Source organism: Amblyomma americanum, chromosome 8 (assembly GCF_052857255.1).
Source record: "Amblyomma americanum isolate KBUSLIRL-KWMA chromosome 8, ASM5285725v1, whole genome shotgun sequence".
In the NCBI taxonomy this organism is placed as follows: Eukaryota; Metazoa; Arthropoda; class Arachnida; order Ixodida; family Ixodidae; genus Amblyomma; species Amblyomma americanum.
In genome coordinates this window covers 9,876,313-9,894,959 of record NC_135504.1, presented here as the reverse complement: position 1 = coordinate 9,894,959, position 18,647 = coordinate 9,876,313, and the positions used below count along the sequence as shown (strand labels likewise).

At 44.8% G+C, this 18,647-nt stretch overlaps 1 pseudogene; it reads right to left on the bottom strand.

Annotated features, from left to right (window-relative positions):
* Positions 1–3,150: 3,150 nt before the first annotated feature.
* LOC144101728 (ubiquitin-conjugating enzyme E2 Z pseudogene) lies at positions 3,151–3,984 on the bottom strand (annotated as a pseudogene).
* Between the last annotated feature and the right edge of the window lie 14,663 nt (positions 3,985–18,647).

The following is an 18,647-nucleotide window of genomic DNA, read 5'->3' as shown; positions in this document are numbered from 1 at the left end:
CGCTTCGGTGAGTGCGCCTTTGCATTTATCAGATATCCTCATGTGTAGTGGACAGCCTGCGCAGCATATTACACACAGAAACGATGAGGAGTGAGTGCGCTCGCAAAATAGCCTCACCCGGGCGAGTGCCGAGTGTGACGTCACTCACATCGCACGCTAGGCTGCCCTGTCTGCACACAGCGACACGCGATGCTGCGTTCACCCGCGTAAATCTCATGACTGTACCGACTGTACCAATTTACCGAAGCAGTCACTTTTCTCGAGATCGGCAGTTTTAGACACTGCAGACCACGTATCTTAAAGGAAAGGACTGAAATACTGCGGGCACTCATAAACGTTCACAAAATCGCGTGACGTCACAAAACGATGAGTATTTATTGCCACGAGCAATGAAGAAATAAACGTGCAACGTGCGCACTTGCTGAGTGCAGAAGCACGAGGAACAGGAAACGATGCTAAACAATCTTGTCGTGATCTGCTGTGCAACCAATACGAATTGTCATCGCTCCGTATCACTCTCAGACAAAACTTTTCCCCTCCATGTGCCGAGCATACTTGAAGTTGTTGTTCTTTGGCCAGTTTTTTGTATCTGCTAGCAAAGCCTTGTTCATTTTCGTCAAATTCTCGAGCATATAGCGGTTGTTTTTCACTCTGTTCAGCTCAGCCTTCTTGCTCAAGAACAGATCTTTCTACAGAAAACAGGACAGTAATCGGTGGAGCCTTCTCTTTATCAGCTGGTAGCCGATGCACAGTTGTAATACCGCTCATATTAAACACGAGAAAGTTCACTTTGAACCTTTGACGGCAGATCCTCAAAGGCAGCCTCTGAAATATCGCAGATTTTCAGGTTTAAACTCCTGCTCTGCCACTCAAGGCAATATTCTGCAGTGCCTGGTCAAAGTAAAAAAAAAACATTCCGGGCTATCTTTGACCTTTCTTTCGTTCTAACTTGTTTAGTTGGCCTATAACTCAACAACTTTAAACTTTTGACTTGATGGCCATTGGAGCTGCCTGTATAGCAGCACTCATCTGGCCTTTTGAGTCAATTGATTGTCAGTTCGAGGGCGTTCGAAATAACCATGTGACAGGGGTATTCGGAATCACAACAAAGCTCCATTATAATTTCTCATGGACACAGATCTTGTATGCACCATAGAAAAATCCCATGTGTCTTTGTGTGTCCGTGGCAGTTTGATGTGCTTGTGTTTCACTTCACATGTATCACCCTCATATGAAGTAACCTGCAAGGAAGATCACTAAGGTAGTCTCTATGGTGACCTCTAAGGAGTGCCTTGTCCTCCTTCATGAAACAAATGCTCTAGGACACAGGCACATCCCAAAGAGGTATTAATATTGTATATATCATTCTAAGCACACGCAGCACTGGAAAGTATTCATAAGAGATGCCAATGTTTTTGCATACTAGGCCTGAATACAAGCAACCTGAATACCCTCAAATCCTCATAAAAATGCGAAAGGACTGCAAATGTGGACACAATAAAAGTGCCCTGAAATGCCAAAAATCGTATGCGCAGCCATCCCGAACCAGGCTCGTGAAGCAAATAAAATAGGCGTTTCCGTGTTCTTCTGGTACAGCTCTGCTGAGGGCATATTTTCATTCGCTTGTTTTGCAAATCTGATAGCTCTCAAATGCCTAAAATATGCTAATTTGTTTACATTAATGCTACGTGAGAAAGGAGTGAGTCGAAAGAAGTGATACACAATGCAGGCCTGGGACTGGGTCTAGTCCGTTCTGTCAGATGTCTTCCCCTTTCCGTAAAACTCTTAACGTATAACGCACTTTTCCTCAGTCATCTTAATTACTGCTGTCTTGTATGGGGGACATCAACTTTCGCAAACATTCACAGACTGCTTGTCATCCAGGAAAAATTTCTCCGCGTCATGTGCAATAAGCTTCACGACTTTCATTCTGCTCCCCTTTTCCGTGATCTTAGAACCCTGACACTTCCCGCCTTATTGAATCCCCGCCTGGTTTTATCCTACCGTAAAGACACAAAGGATTTAACTGGTAATCTTTGCCCTCTTGCTAATCTCACAAAACGTGTAGCTCCCTACACTACTCGAGCTCCGGAGACTTAGTGTGTTCCTCATCCGCGAACTTATTATGGTAACCAAATGTTAAGCTGCAGGTTGCCGAAGTTACTAAATGACCTTACTCAATGTAACAACGACACGCTCACTTGTTCTGTAAGAAACCTGCTTGAAATATTTTTGTATGCATGACTGTGTTCTGTGATAAGCTGTTGATGGCGTTTCTCTTTTTTGGTTTATTTTCTCTTTTACTGTTTGAATTGTATCTTTTTCGGTTTATTGTTTTGCATTTGTTTAACATTTAGTTTATTTATAAGCCTTCTCTCCGCCCTGTTGCAGCCACTGTAACGGTACTTGGAGCCTGTCAAGCTGCCCCTGAGCAGCTTTTTCCCCTTGTATCCCCCCCAACCATTGTATATCTTGTTTGTGGAAAAAATAAACTCAACTAAACTACTCAATATCCTTGTCTTGGCGCGTAATATGGTGAATAATGGCGTCATACTGATCGGACATCGTTTTTCACCGACTGCTCAATGCTTTCCATTGTGCCCTTTAATGCCATCAGCTGTTCTAGCTTATTTGCGTTTCCGATTAGGCTGGCATGATCACTATCCTGTTCAGTGTTCGACTTGCCACTTTAGCTGCCCCTTGTGCTTACAATCCGACAGAACCTTACACTTTCCGCCGTGCTTCCCCTTTGGATAAGAACGTCGATTCTTGCAACTTTTGAGCGGCAGTCCGCAACGACACGCGCAAGTGTAATCCATGCACTTCAAGCCTTGTCCACCTGGACAATCCTTACTGTAGCCCGGACACGCTTCTGTAAGTTTCGACGTGACAGCGTATCGTTACCAGCTAGCCCGAATGAACCTTACAAGCGCCACGACACTAAGCAGCAAAAGCAGCAACAGCATCAGAAAGGGAACATGAGTTTTTCAAAAGAGATTCCAACTTAACCTGCGAAAGTGTAGTAGTAAACGTTTGGACTGCGTCGACGACGCTGCCGGTGCTGCCAAAGTGCTGCGAAGATATCGTAGCGCTTGGAGCCAAACAGAGAGTCAGTGCTGAATGTCTTTATTTGGCAGAAGGAATGGATGCCTAAGATTCCCGCTGGGAGTCGCTCGCTTCTGTATCCATGACTTCATCGTACAAGCTCACCAGTCTTGTCAGCAGCGCCTCATAATTGAACCTTCCGCTCCCATGCCCAAAGGGGTCCCTCATCAGGGTTCCAGACTGATTCACGAGGTCTTTGAGCGTTGTTACATGCTTATCGTACAACTGCGGGAATGACGTGATGATGGCGTCCTTTATCGCCGGCGGGTACAAGGAACTACCGTCGATGCACGATTCGACCGCATCACAGAAGGCCACCCTTATGGTCTCGTGCTGCAAGAAGGCGTTGTAACCGAACACCTCGCACGGGTCCCTTCTCACAAGTCGAGGTTCATTGTAGTAAGGGTCCTGGGTCATCAACGACTGGATGGCAGTCAGCACGGTTCTGAAGTTGTGGTCCGAACACCAACCATGCTGTCCTGGCCAGGTTCCGAGGATGCTGAGGCAGACCATGCCATCCTCGTTGAGGTTCGGGCCGAAGCGGACCGAGCCTCCATCTGTGGTCATCAGGCGCACCCTCGGCGGCTTGGTCGGGTACTCGGCGGTGCACTTTGTCAGGAAGTGAAAAAAGCCGCCCTCGTACGGTGTGTCGGCTGGTCCGACGACCAGGGCGTGGATAATGGTGTAGTCGTTCTCCTCCGGCGCAATTAACACACCTTGGATGGGTCGCTTTATGATGTCCGCTATGTCTCGTCTTATCCTGCTCAGGCACTGTGCTGACGGCTCTTCATGCTTGTACGAGAAGGGGTCCCAGAAGCTCAGAAATGGAGCCAATTGCACCTCCGCAGGCACGTCGTCATCTTCCAGCGCATGCGCCATTCGGAAAGCTTCTCAGGAAAAGACAGTTGATCAATGTCCTACGCAACTGGTGCACCGCCGTTATTGCCTGCAACCGGGCCAGGAACTACGCCAACTTCCTTTTGTAGTCGTCTTTCATGTGTCCAGCTCTTCTGTAGCACCATTCTGTAGCGCTGCTATAGAGGCTATAGACGCGTGCAGCTGGCTCGTGAGTGTGCGACAACAGCACGACCTCGTCTCGCGCCCGAAACACTTATCGAAGTTTACAAACTCGCACCACAGTCTACGCAGATACGATTAGTGAAAAGTTTTAGGCAATAAAAAGGGAGTGAAAGACGGGACGAGAGAGAGCCCACAGGCACAGCGTCGGCGTTGTGTCTGTCGCTTCCTTCTTTACGCAGTTTCACGCCATTTTTCTTGCTTTATTCATAGACCAACTGGTATAATACTCATCCCTCTTGCTTTTAGGCCGTCTTCTTGGTCAGCAATCAGATTTGTCGGGTTAATTGGTTCATGCTGAAGGAAAAGGGCAAACTGCGCGAAAGGATTAAGACAAAAAGAAAGGAAAACGCACGACACTAACGCAGACTGTCAACTTTATTTTCGAAACACAAACCATGTTTAAGCGCGCTTGGGCGCGCTGAAAAGGTGCGGCACACAAGATAACCTCCGGAATGAAACAACATAGAGCATGAAAAATTCAGAATAAAACTAACTCTGGGCCGGCCCCCACAATCTTAAGATAATCCTCTGCAAGCACACATTGAACTACATTTGTTAGGTTGGAGCAACCTAAAAATAATGAACATTGAACTACAAAGCAAAACCAGCATACAGGAAGCATTTGATGAAAAGGTGAATAAAACTTACAACCAATCAACAGTGCAATACCGTCCATCAGTTGAAGCATATATCAAGGAAAACACCTGTGAACAAGGCGCCGAGTAAGTTCAGTGTGTGTTCTTTTCCTTGTTTTAACCCTTTCGCGCAGCTTACCTTTTCCCTTCTTGGTCAGGTAGGCATATTCTAAAATGTTCTTGATTTCATAATTAAAAAGATAAATAAGCCAACTTTTAATTATAAACTTCAGAGCAAAAATATTCCACGTTAAATCTGTTCAGAAAGTATTGTCTGCCTTGGCGACAACGCCCTAAAGGGAAGAGCAGACGCACGTGGCGATGAAATAAGTGATTTGCACCCACAAAGAATTTAAGAACTGGATGGCGGCGATAGCAAGCGTTCTGGGCAGCCGTTCAAGAGAATCCTCGCCACTCTTGACCACGCTCAGTTTAAAGCTGGCAAAGAACTTTCATGATAAGGCACGAAAACAATCGACAACCTCGAACATAGTAAAAGCAGTTGCATGTGGCTGCAATCATGCGAGATCAATCTGATGGGTTCTCAAGTAACGTAGCAAGAGACAGAGATGTCGGCAGCGTTAAGCTGAACGAACAAATACAAACCTTCGCGGCAGAAGATTTGAAATTATATTGTTTTTTGGAGAAAGGAAATGAATAATAATAATTCGTTTTTAATAATAATAATAATTGGAAATGCGCAGTATTTGTCTCATATATCCTTGGACATCTGAACCGCGCTGTAAGGGAAGGGATAAAGGAGAGAGTGAAAGAAGGAAAAAGAGGTGCTAGAAGAGGGCTCCTGAATAATTTCGACCACCTGGGGATCTTTAACGTTGCCTGCAGTGACATCGCACAGAACGCGACCGCCTTAGCGTTTTGTGCTGTGCGATGTCAGTGCACGTTAAAGGTCCTCAAGTGGCCGAAATTATTCCAGAAAATCTCTCATCTCGCTGGACACCTGAACCGCGCCATAAGATAGAGGGAGTGAGAGAAGGCGCCGTAGTGGAGGGCTCCAGGACACACATGTCTGCTTACGTAGTGGAGGGCACTTATGTCTGCTTACGTAGTGGAGAGCTCCAGGGCACTTATGTATTATGTCTGCTTATGTGGACGAATGCGACAGCATGTGTTTTGAGGAAAGAAAACGTTTATTGACAAAGAAAAGGGCGCAGTATACTAGTAGCTCTCAGATCTCGACATCTCGGTAGACACCTCAACCTTGCGCAAGCATGTTTTTTGAAGCATGTGTTTTGAGGAAAGGAAACGTTTTTGATGAAAGGAAGAAAGGTAAGGGCGTAGTAGCTCAAGATCTGACATATTGTACATTTTGAAATTGGTTTTTGGGTAAAAGAAAGGGCACAGAATCTCTCACATATTCTCACATCTGTCTCAGAGCACACGGTCGCCAACGTGTTTCGATGGACCAAACGCTGCTGCTTCCACATTTTGCCCACACCTTTCGCCGACATAGCTTTGTAATAATTTCGCTCTAAAATTTCAACCACCTGGGGTTTTTGAGCGCGCATGTCATAAAGCCCATGGGCACCTTTTGCGTTTCGTCTCCATCGAAACGCGGCCCCCGCGGCCTGGTTCGAACCCAGGTACTTCAGCTCAGTAGCCAGGCGCCCTAACCACTGAGCCACCGTGGCGGGTAAAAAAATGCCCTTTATGTTGATTTTCTTTACCCATTTCGGCGTGGATGTTTTTTATGAGCTGATAGCTGGGGTCTCACGCAGCCACTGGCCATTTTTCGTAATCTTTGCAGGACCGCTATTGTCCTCCCGTTTACGATAGAAAAAAAAGTTTTATTTCATGAAACAGGTGAATGTATTTACGTTTCTCGGTATGCGTTGTTGATAGCAATAATTGTTGCTACGAGTCGAGTGAGCAAAAAGCGTAATGCATAAAGAGTACTTTCGTTCGACTTCTCTACTTGCGTACAGTGTTTCGGAAAAACTCCTGCCCCAAAAAGAGGGCTGCATCTGCGGAACACTAGCAGCTGGTTTTGGCTCCAGCAGATAGTTATTTAGAACCGGTGCTCTAACCATGTTTAGAGCACCAGTTTAAGCACACTACAGGATTCTAGGACAGAAAATTTCTGTAGTCTTGTCGTATTTTGGCCATGTCTTGTGTAGTCTGTCTTGTCTTTTGTAGTCTATCTTCTGTAGTCTGTCCTGTCTTCTGTAGTCTGGTATTTTGTAGTCCATCTTCTGTAGTCTGTCCTGTCTTCTGTAGTCTGCCTTATGTAGTGCTCGTACACTGTGTCGCCGTCATTACTGTGTCACATGTCAATTAACACAGGCGTTGTGCATTCTGGAGTAGACAATGCACAAAAATGCACAACTTGTTAATGGTCCCCTGTCAATTAACACAAGCTTTGTGCATTCCTGAGTAATTCACGCACAAACCACTTGAATTAAAATGAAAATGATCAATTTTTATTTACTGTTATGTGCTTTTTTCAAGCTTGCTGATGCCGGTTGTCCAGCGTGATCCTGGCCGCTGGTTCCTAGCTACATCGCCCATGAGCCAAGAAAAGTGGTCTTTTGTCTAGGCTGGAAAAAGAAAGATCACTGCAGCTACCCGCACAAAAAGAATGTGAAAGCGTTGATGCCTCCTCGACACTGGTCGCCTTTCAAATTTGATGCAATGGTTGTTTTCTTGTTCACTTGAATGGATATCGAATAACTCTTATTTTACCCTCATTTTATCCCAGCAACCATTTCGAGTTTTAAATTTTCTGCCGTGATCGTTCCCACCCACTCACTAAATACCCGCCCAATCTATTTACCCGTCCATTACATTTTGCTCCTCATTAATTACCTAAATGCCTCTAATTTATAATTTTTCCTATCTCCTGGTAACTTATTGGGCACGTGATTATCCATTTCGAGTTTTCAAACTTGGCGCCACGCTTTGGCTCCGTCCACACTTCCGGTTATTCAAATTTGGCACTACGCTGTAGCTCCGCCTACTTCTGGTGTTTTAAAATTTCGCGAGGTTTTTGCCCTGGCCAAGTCACTTTTTGGACATTTTTGGCTCTAACTAATTATCTGATTGTGAAAAAAATTTTCTCGCAGCATCCTCACATCATCCTCTTCCAATTACAACCACTCGTTTGACGCTATCTCTTCTGAGTTGCCCACAACTGCTGCAGACACGATCACCGGTAATATAACCTAGTAAAGTTCTCGCTTTATTTAAAATGTAATACTGAACAAAGCTCACGTCTGGGCAAGTTGGTACTGACTCACCTTGAAACCAGCCAGAAGACGCAACACAGGAGAAGACATGAGCTCAAGAAGATGCTGGACTAACAATTGAAATTTTATTGAAGGAAAGCCGCAAAAGAAGACCCTCAAAGAGATTCGTGCGCACAATACCCCAAAGCAGTGAAAGGGCGAAATGCAATCGAAATTCACTGGCATACTAATTAATCATCCAAAAAAGCAAATTTCTTATGGTGAAGGTTTACCGATGGCTTAGCCACACGTGTCCTTAGCCTTGCCGGTGTAGTAAGCCTCAATTATCTACAGACAAATTTCTCCCTTCCGTAAACCACTAATGTGTCGCGGAAATTAGGTGTGCAGAGACAGGTAATCCTCACATTTGAATTCATAAGATTAAGCGTGCAGTGCCAGATTAGATTTTGCCTTCCCCCTATAGAGTGAAAGTGCTCAGTCAGGTGCAAATTCAGACATCTGCCTGTCTGCCCATAGTAGTTGCAGCCATAATGCAGTTGAACGGAATACACTCCATTACTTTTGTAAGTGGTGAACCTTTTTTATGTGACACGTCGATTGTGGACAATTACCTATAGTCTTATCAAGCCTTTATTTAATGGTGGCGCAAAGGCCTCCTATCTTGCACTTCGCTGTTAAGACAACAGCAACATTATACTTTGCTGCGACTTTCTTGAGAATGTGAAATACTGTGGCGGTAAGGTATATCAGCATCATCCTAGTATATGTTCCTTTCCCTCGGGCGAGACATGCTCTGACAGGTTGGTGAGATGGGCAAGTGGGAACCCAGCTGTCATTAGCTTCGAAACCTACAACAAGAATGCGTCCTCAGCACAGTGATGGCATGACTTATGTAAACCTGATGTCATGCACGCGACTGCACACCCATCAAGTGTTTCCATCTTTGCTGACCTTAGCCAGCGACAAGTACACCTATTCACCATCCTTCCCCAGCCACGAGTGGTCCGACTCGTAGCTAAAAAGAGGCTTCCCCTGTCTTGGTTGTAGCCCCACCAAACATGGTCGTCCACAAAGTGCAGGTCTGAATCAAGAAACTAGTAACGGTTCTGTTTAGACAATTCTGACATGAAAGACGGGCCTTGACCGCGTGCCTTAAGGACTCCTGAAACATCTTGTGCCAACTTATATGAGCCCTCCATGTCCAGGAAAATTAGGTAGTCATGAACATAATGAAATGCTACTATGCCAAGGTCCTGCAAGCAGGTCTCTAATGCCTTATCGACTTTAGACAAAAAAGTGTTGCTGAGCAAAGGTACGACCTGGGTGTAAGTACCACCCTGCCAACTGACAAATGCGGATTCGCAGTAAAGGGACAACAGCCCCATGAAGCTAGCAACCGAAATCACGCAATCGTCTGTAAAACCCTGTTCATTGTTCACCCTGATGCAATCTTGCACACACCTCAGAAGTTTATCATGTGACAATGAGTAGTACAGGTCCTCCATGTCGATGCTCACTGCAGAGCACCTGCCCTGGTTGCTGTCCATAAGAAAACAGAACTCCACAGAACTCCACTTTTGTGAGTTGGCAGGGAAGTATTTACATGAGAAATCAAGCGTATGCGGAGGGTCCCAGGTCGCGCCGTTCCTCTGTGACATTTTTCTGTCCAGAGTTGATACGGCATCAAAACCGTTTGGAAGGCTTCGGCATAGAAGCGTTTTGTTATGCTGATGGCTAGCTAATTTTCTTGGAAAAATAGGGCTCAGATAAGTTGGCACAAGACAATTTTAGAAATCTAAGCGGAACCGCTTGCAGTTTTTTTATTTAGACCTGTGCTTTGCAGACAACCATATGTGTTGGCGCCACAGCCCAAGATCAGGAAAGCCCCTTAGCTTTGAGTTGAACCACTCGAGGCTGGTGAAGGACGGGTTGTCAATCTCATGCATCACGACTACTTTACGGAAGTCATGCCATCACACTGTTGAGAACGCATTCTCAGAGCAGATTTCCAGGCCAATGGCACATGCACCTGTCAGAGTGTTTTCACTTGCTTGAGGGAAAGGAACGCCACTTGGATATTGCTGATGTAGTGGAGCAGCTCAAAAAGGCGGCCTCTAAACCTTACCTCCATGGCATTTCGCACAGTCTCAAGAAAGTCGCACAAAAGCATGATGTTGCTGTTGTCTTGACAGCTAAAAGCAAGGTAGGAGCCCTTTGCGCCACCGTTGAAACTAGGCTTGATACAACTACGGGTAATCGTCCGCTATGCACAGTGGCAGATAAAAAAGTTTCACCACTTGCAAAAGTAAAAGGGTTTTTTGCATTCCACTGCCTTGTAGCTGAAACTACAATGGGCAGGCAGATGTCTGAATGTGCGCCTGTCTAAGAGCACTTTCAGTGTAATGGCAGAAGGCGAATCCTTACCTGTCAATGCACGTTCAATCTAGTGAACACAATCGGAGAACGACCTGTCTCTTTGCACTCGATTTCTGCGGCACATCAATGGTTTATGGAAGTGATAAATCTGTCCGGATATAGTTGAGGCTTACTACATCGGTAAGCCTAAGGACATGTGCGTGGCTAAGCCATCGGTGAACCTTCACCGTAAGAAATTTAGATGGTTTACTAGTACGCCAGGGCCTTTACATTGTTTTTTGCCCTCTCATTGCTTTGGGGTTTTGCGCAGGTGCATCTCTTTGCAGGTCTTCTTTTGCCGCTTTCCTTCAATAAATTTGCAGTTAGACCTGCCACGTCTTGTGCTCATCTCTTCTCCTGTGTTGTGTCTTCTGGCTGGTTTTAAGATGTATAACTGAATGCCGAAATACAGCCATTTAAGAGTCAAGTGAACTTATAATGGCCGCAGTTATAATGAATGTTCATTTATTGCAGAAGTATTGCTTACCTTATTAATTTATGCATAACACTGCATAACAATAAAAAAAGGACTGACCCTCTTGGCCAAACTGCAGTTACAGCGAACAAAGGGGTACCGTAAACCTGCCAATACAAAAGCTTGCACTTCAGGCTAACGAAGTGTCATATCAGATTACTTCGCAAACTGCATGACACCGCCACGCAAAGAATGTGACAACCAATAAAAAAGCAACAAAAAAGCAAACTGTAGGTAGGAGCCAATCTTATGCAGACAAGCTACAAGGTCAGGCCAACAAAGACGTGAAAGGAGAAATTTGACAAAAGGTCACAAGCACATAATTATTTTTAAGGTTTTTCACACCACACTGAGCCCTTTAAACTGCAATACTTTCTTGAAAAAACATACCAAAAGTGGCAAATTTTTTTCGGCAGTCAATTTTTTTCATGTACTTCATTGTTCGTGAAGCATGGGTAGGTGCAGAGTAGTCAGTTTAATGCATGCATTCTTAAGCCACAGTAGTCGACTGCCCTCAAGGCATACAAGGCACTCTTTGCCTACTTGAGAGCGACTGGATTGAGTGAGAAATTGTGACAGCGTTGTGCGTGTGTGTTATGCCTTTTTCCCCTTCTCTCTTCCTCCTTTTAGTCCCCTAATTCCTCTTCCCCAGTGCAGGGTAGCCAACCGGAACACCTTTCTGGTTAACATCCCTGCCTTTCCCTCCTCCTCTTTATCTAATTATCTAAGCAATGCCACGCCAAAAACTGTACTTACAGAAAAGGCTTGCGTTACTGAGTGAATACTACTGGCCATTCACAAATTTCCCAGCCTACTCCAGGTCGCTGGCACAGATCACACGCAACTTGGTGGCTTGCACAACTTCCATGCAACTCTTGGTCTTTAGCTGAAAAAAAAAATTGAGGGATCAGCGAGATATCAAATTTTATATGCACTGCTTTCTATCAATGACCGACTTAGAAAAAAACAGTGTTTTCCATGAGCGCAACTATTTTTTCACACTAGCTTTCTACAGTAAACCATGTTTATCGTGACCTCATTAACACTGACTTGCTGCACGGTCCCAGTACTACTGTGTATAGTTATATGGTTTCAAATTCTTGTTAGCTCTGAGCCTTTGGCCTTGCACCGGTTAATGCAGAAAACCTCGGAAAGGGCAACCAGAGCTTCCAGCTTCGAGCCATAGGTATTCAGAAGCTCGGTGGTTCTGTGGGAGAACTGTTGGCTGGTGACACAGTAACAAATGCTGCTACAGTTACTTTCACTCCACTGCAAAAACCTCGCACAGAAGAGACATCTCCTCCATTTTGCAGTGCAGAAATAATCATCGAAATTCAAAGCACACATACTAAATGCACACCTACCTTCGAACACAGCTTCGTAATTATGGGTATAATAATTGCAATGAAATACCAGTCAGTACATGTAGTTTTCAATTTATCCTAAGTTATAAGCAACTCAACAAACAATAAACATTAAAAGGGAAATAAAATAACCAAAAGCGTTTAAAATATGTGACATCACTACACTCCAGCAGTTCTTGAGCTTTGTGCACCATCAAACCACGCTTTCTTACAGGCACATTTGCAAAAAATTGGGTTGAACACGACCTTAAAGAATCTTTTTGGGATGCAACAGTAGGGAGAAACCAAGTTTTAGCCAAAAACAAAGAGCCCTACACATTGCATCACAAACACAGATGGTGCACTTGAGTCTACAGCCTCTCCACAAGGTGCATGATCCCTGTCTGCTACTAGTCAAATTTCACTATTCTACCTTGCTCAGGACCTCCCACTGCTTTTCTCACTCTTTGAATCGTGCAGCCCTAGCGGATCATCAGCTGTTCATTTATTTATTTACATTTCTTTAGCACCACGAAGGCATAACTGCGGGGGGAATACACACATACACAATCAATCATACGGCATGTGCCAAGCTTTTGAACAGGATGGGAAAGAACCTAAAGCAGATGATAAAGAGCGTCAACAGTGCATTCACATGAGTCAATTGTTCAGGGAAGGACAAAATGAGCAAAAGCAGAAAAATAGCAGCTGAGCATGCACGCACACCACAATTCCGACAACAGTGCTGGAAACTTTGCCTCGGACTGACATTCAACAATACATTGAGGCAGCTTACAACATTCACTGATGGCATGCGGAAAGAAAAACAGTTTCAACACATTAGTATGGCATTTTATCTGATGTATTTTCCAGTCGTGGTTGTGCCGTCTAGATACAAAATGAGGTGGCAGCAAATTAGTTTCAGGGTTAATAGTAGTTTCCTTGAAATAAATGCGGTAAAGGAATTCTAACTTTATTCGTAAATGGCACTCCTCCGGAGAGTCCCAGTTCAGGTCATGCTTGATACTGTTACTTCATAATTCAAAATATATTTGTTAGTGACAAACCATGCTGCACGATTCTGAACGCATTCCAGCATATCATAATAGGTTCTGACGAGAGGGTCCCAGACTGCATAGGCATACTCCATAGCTGGTCTGATGTTTGTGAAGTATATAAGTTCGTTAACCTTCTGAGGAGCATCCCAAAAATTCCTTTGGAAAAGGTTTAGCATTCTTGATGCTTCTGCCAAAATATATTGTCTGCTTTCTCCATCATTATTCTCGTTTTAGCACTGCACTTTCCAAAGCAAAACTGCTGGATATTGTACTATCAACACGTTTGTGTGGCGTGCAAGTGGCTTGTGTCGTCACGAATGGGTGTAAATATAGTCTAGCCAATTTTCCATGCACAACTACAGCTGCAGCCACATATTTTGTGGACGAGCACAATGGCCTTCAGTTTTACAGTGGTGAAGTGTGCAGCATTTTGTTTCAAACATGAGTGTGAAGGGAAGACTTTATGTTGCATGAAAAAAAAGGAATGACACGCATACTGGAGTTTGCAAGAATACCCTGTGGGAATTACAAAACACTGTCACCCTTGCTTTATCTTTGCCAGCTAACAAACTCTATAAATCATCTGCAAATACTTTGATTCATAAAGAAAAGCTGCCGTGCACTCATTTCAGCACAGTGGACTTTCCCTCAAGCCAAACTTTAGTGCATGAATGTCTCACTATATTAGGCAGATCTAATTGCAATGAAGATTTGCAGCATATTCCAGTGAGTCAGTGCATCACAGCAAAGGTTATGAAAACAAATGCAAGTTTATGAGCATCACAAGCGCATGAGCTTGCCCAATCTATTTATGCATGTAACAGAAATTTTCCTTGAAAAGATGTTTACCACTGCAGGTCACAGTACTTCTGTGCCAAGTAGCCCATTACAAAAGAAGTCTGCATAGAAAGCATAATAAGTAATGTAAGCATGGTAGAATATAAAACTGACTATCCTTGAATATAGAACTTACTATCCAGGCCATAGCTCTTGGAGCTAAGCTCCACATATTTCTGCATAATACTATACTGCAGATACAACTAACAAAGCAATAGAGTGAGAGTTTTTCTAATGAAATGAAAAACAGAATATTTATCTGGCATTCAAAACCACTGGCCTGCTCCTCAGCGAGGAAGGGAATAAGAGAGGCAAAGATGAAGGAAAAGAGGCGCAGAAAATTGTTAATGTTTAGAAAATTATAAATTTACAAAAATTTTCAGAAATGATGTAGCCCCTAATTTTGCTTGGTGTTATGAGGTTTAACACCACAAAGCGGCGCAGGCTATGTTAGATATTAGAGAAATGGATAAATCTGTAAGTGTGCTAACATCACAGAGTTAGCACACTTAGATTTATCATCACCTCTAGCATTTTGTCTCCATCAAAATGTGACCACTGCAGCGGGAATTGAACCTGCATCTTTTGGGTCAGCAGCTGAGTACCATAACCATGGCTACCATTCGGGGGGACATGCTAAGTTTAGTTTATTTGGGTTTAACATCCAAAGCAACTCAGGCAATGAGGGACGTTGTAGTGAAAGGGTAACATGCAACAAAGTGGTGACTAACAGGCTTTACAAAGTTCACTACAGAGTGAGCTTTGATGAGGTTTTAGAGTTTGTCTAGTCTACCAATGCCATATATTTGCACAGATAATTCATTAAAAGTACAGTAGAATCTCGATAAACGGAAGTCGGTTAAACGGAACCAACGCCTCGCAGTTGGTTCGTTTTGTATTAAGGCAATGTAAAAAAAATCTCGTTAATCAGAACAAATCAGAACAAAAATTTTCCGACCACCGTATAAACGGAACCAAGAAAAGGCTCGAAACCGCAACTTGACGTGAACGCGCAGACCCAACGCGGTACGCATCACTGAACCCCTCCCCCCCCCTCTTTCTGATTTCCGTCTTTGGACGTTTCCGCTTCTCTCACACTGCAACCGCATCGCTTGCTTTCTGTCACGGTGTGCTTGCAGTTGTGTTCAGCTAGGCTTAAGCCTTACGTCCGCTGTTGAGCGTCGTCTGTGACATTTCGTCGCAAAGTCAGCATCAGATGGCAGCGTAGAAGCGACCTCACAATGCCCTAACGTTAGAAAGGAAGGCGAAGATAATCAACGACTTCGAGAGTGGCCGCTTCACAAAAACAGCGCTTGCGACGAACTATGCTATCCCCAAGAGCAGCCTCATGAGGATACTTCAGGTCAAGGATAAGCTGCGGCAGGCTTTCGGGATGTCACGCTTTGGCCCTCAAAGAAAACGACTGCGGGTGGCCAACCACGAAGATCTGGAGAAAAGCCTGGTGGTTTGGCTGCGGAGAGCCCGCAGTGAAAACATTCCGATCAGCAGGCCACTCATTCACGCGCAAGCAGAATTTGTTCTGCAGCTCAGCATTGAAGGTTGCTCGTGCAGCAAAGGGTGATTGACGAGATTTAAAGATTGGAATGGCATAGTGTGTCGTGCCTTTTCAGGGGAGGCTGCCGCAGCAGACACGACAGCATGCCGAAACTGGCGAGCAAGACGGCTCCCCAAAATTCTGCAGAAGTGAGCAGCCTGTCTTGTATAGGTGGCGCCATCCAAAGAAAACGGTTGCCAGAGATAAAACAAGCAAACAAAGTCATTTTTTACAAGCCAATAAATTGCAGTTCCCACTGATTTCCACGGAATAAGTGGACTATTGACATTTTTTTAAATTTCAGTAGTGCTTTGAAAAAAAAAGGTTCCCTGCTTATTGCTTTTGTGCAATAAAGTTTGTGCCCATAGTGTACCGTTCTCTTTATTATCTAGATTTTGCCAACTGCGCACACACCTGCCTCATCGGGACCAAACAGCGCGCAACTGACTGCAAAATCCTGAACCTTCTCTCTCTAAACGAAACTTCTGACAAACGGAACATATTTTGCCGGTCCCTTGAGGTTCCGTTTAAAGAGAGTCCACTGTATATGCTGCCTATGACAGGCTCTGAGACCGAAAGCACAAAGCAATGTGTCCAGAAAATGAAGGCAAGAGCAGAATTTCTTGCTGCCAACAACCACTCCACTACCCAAAAGGACAGTCAGCTTTTAAAAATGCATGTCCTGCCCATGTCTATTCGAGATTCCAGCTCAGGTTTTTATTCGCATTTATTGCCAACTCACGCAGCTCTCTCCTCCATTTCTTAGCATTAACCCTGTGATTTTTCTTTCAATGGTCCACTGCACTGTTCGCAATTTTAAACGTTTTAGTGTACCACTTTTTTCCCGGCAGATTTGTGGCAGCAACGCAGTTTAAAATTTTTCTTTTTGAGCATACTGCAAGGCACTGTTCGTAACTTCTGCGCGCATGCCAAAGGCCTTAAACCCAATCTACTCGCAACCATTTCTCTCAAATGCTCTGCATTTGTGCACGACCTGGCTTAGATGGCATGCGAATAACTTGGCCTAGATGTACTCTGTTACCACTTCCAGTACGTCACTGCCTATCGTAAAATGTTCTCTTTCCAGATTGTTGAGTATTTTAGCTCTTTGTGCACTGAGTATTTATACCCTCAGTTATGAACTCCAATTCCTCATCGCCGATACTACAGCAATAACATCACGAAATCAGATGTAACTAAGCCGCTCTCCACAAGTCTGTGTTTCCCAAACCAATCAATTGCTAGACAGAAAGGGTCACCTCATCCAGCACTGTCACATCTCATTCACTCTGTGTGTTCTACACAGTAAGCAACCATTGATTTCAGGTCACTGCTGCCAAAACTACACTTATGACAAACTTCATACACTAGAACTTGAGGATTCGCTTTCTACAATCATCACACAAACGTACTATGCTTTCTCGTCACAGGAAGAGGCTGGCACTGTGGTGTGGTGCTTATCCCTCGTCAATGTTCAGACATGAACACATGCAGTGCATTTCGTTACTGTTTCGACTCGACATACTGACAAAGACGAGAGAGGATACTCAGTTTATTATCTCGTCGGTGACAAGTTTTCGCTCGTCAGCTTTCTGCCAAGGGCTGGCTTGGCGACTGTCAGTCTCGTCGGCATCGCTCGTTACAAAGCCTTTCACAAGCCAACAGGTTCTGCTAGCTAGCCCACAGGACCCCATCAGCATCAATCACTAGCAAGCAGTGACTGTTGAGAGGCGATATCACCGACGTTCCTATATTTGAGGCTGCACTTTTTGTTTTCACATAATGCGGGTGAAAGGTTGAAGTGACTCCTAGGTAGGACAATATGCTGCACTGGGGGGGGGGGGGGGGGGGGGGGGGGGGGGGGTACCTGTGATTGATACTTGCTAGAATGTGCGTGTTTACGACCACCAGTAAAAAAATTAAAATTGTTAGTGTTTAAAATTCTGTACCCCTCCAATATAAGTAGCAAGAGTACAGCTGCTTATGCAAGAAACAGGAACAGAGATATCTTGAATAGATCGGAAAAAGAGGAAGTGCAGTGCATGTGCAGAGAATATATAAGCAATACCGCACTAAAACACTGGAAACATTCCAAGAGTAGGTGAATGCATGAATGGGTGGCAATAGTCGCAAGCTGCTGAACCAATCAGTGAGCGAGTTGCAGTGAGCGAGCCGAGCTTTCGCCAACGACGCCGCCCGCGGGCGTGCCGGGCATTGAACTATACCCTGCTCCCTGTCTGCCCTAGTCGTCGCTAAGCCTAGCCGGTTTCACATCGATGCAGCAGCTCAGTGCACTTCGGAACTGGCTAGCGCTGAGGTGCTGCTCACGTCATCGTTTTACTGTGAACCTCGCATCGTAGTAAAATAAAGATATGCTCGGTTTCCGCGACAACTTCAGGAGCGGAGCCAGCTGAGGCCAGGATAGCCGCATTGAGCAGCAGCATTTAAAGGCGCTAAGGGAAGACATTTGTTTGTATTTCTGTTATCTATTCTACCAACAACTCAGCTTAGTATGGACTTGAACAAATATGGCTATTTCATTTTTCTGATGCTGGCGACCGGCATCCAGGCTGGCATGCCGGCCCCGAGAAGGGCGCTCTTACGTTATCACGACGCTTAATTGTATGGCCGTGGTGCACATCAAAACCGCCAGACATCCTCCTGTTCGCTCAGGTTGTCGTGCCACGCAGTCACACTGGGGACCAGAGCACTTTAGAGGACCAACGCAGGAGCTAGACTGGGCCAAAGCAGACGAAACTCTCGAAAGAGCGCGATTGACGACAGTCCCAAGACTTAATTCTCATTTCGACCGAGAATCGAACGAGAAGGAGGCCCGCATGTGTGAGCAGTTCCGTTGTTGAGCTGCTGCCTGATCGCAAGCGAATGCCGGTCGCATGCCGTTTGCAGCTTGCAAGTCTAAATGGGCATTAAATGTGCG